The following is a 1,314-nucleotide window of genomic DNA, read 5'->3' as shown; positions in this document are numbered from 1 at the left end:
AACAACTAACTTAACTGTATCCGCTTCCGGCGGTTTCAGGCAGCTGATTGGACGAAACACATGTCAATAATATTCGAGCATCTTAGACCCGCCTCTCAGCCAGATCCATTAATAAGGTTCTATGACTGGTGCGTGTGTGTGTGTTTGTGTTGTTTACATTTGTGTGTAGTGTATTGTGAAGGGTTAAAGAGGGACTACATTTGTTTATTTTACTTTATTTGCACTGTACGTATAATCACACAGGCGCTTGTTGCTGTATTACGTCCATACAGGTGATTCTCCTTCAGCAATACATAATACATATACTGTTGCTGATCAAAACTAGCCTGTACACAGCTTCTTGTAGTTTAATGGTTATAGGCAACATAATTTTGTTGCTCTATGTATTGTACTGCATGTATATAGATGACAGTAAAGTTATTCTGGGATGTCCAATATTTTGATCAGAGGTATCCACAGTGATGCAGTATACCCAATCATTTTTTTATTGGCACACAGGATTCTTTCATAGAACCCTTTGTACTCAGCTTGACATAAAGAAATATGTAAAATAAATACCTAAACAAAGGGATATCAAGAATAAAATGTTCTGAGACTTTCAAACATATGGTTTCCCATAGTCGATGGAGTTTGCCTGGTTGTCATGGAAGTGTAGATGTTCAAATTTCTTTTTGAGGACTTCAAGGACTTCTAATCCACAATGTCTTAAAAATCAAGAATGCCCTGGACTGGTTATTTCATTTTGATTAATAGAAAAATCCTTATGTGTGTGGATGTTGATGTTTACCCCCTTTCAGTCCTTAATTACATATGGTGTACCACAAGGCTCAGTCCTGGGACCAGTTTTAGTCTACCTGACAAGAAGGAATGACATCTGCTGCCAGTGATACACTGGTCACATAGTTTCATTCGTCAGTCCAGGAAAGTAAACAGATAAAGTCAAACCAATGTGTGTGCAATGCCCTCTCTTTGATTCAGAACAGCTCTAGTACATAATGGGACTGCTTCAGCACGGCTTAGCTGTGGCGCTATGGAACTGTACTTCCCCTGTTTAACTTTCACTTCACTAACTGTATCTTCATTTAAGAATTTGTTTCAGCAAATTTTCTTCACGAACTTTTGATCCCTGGTGAACCTGCACACCGCTGGAGGTCTTGGAAGAAAGTGGAAGATCTTTTAAATTCTTAAACTTTTATTTTGCATTACGTCCATCAGATTTATCAATTTATTCCTATTTGTTTCTATGTTACATTTTGTGCATATGGGAATTAATGTGATGGTAATTTATGACTGATCCATCTTTTTTATTTTATC

Source organism: Pempheris klunzingeri, chromosome 21, assembly GCF_042242105.1.
Source record: "Pempheris klunzingeri isolate RE-2024b chromosome 21, fPemKlu1.hap1, whole genome shotgun sequence".
NCBI classification, from domain to species: domain Eukaryota; kingdom Metazoa; phylum Chordata; class Actinopteri; order Acropomatiformes; family Pempheridae; genus Pempheris; species Pempheris klunzingeri.
This window is presented reverse-complemented; position numbering follows the sequence as displayed.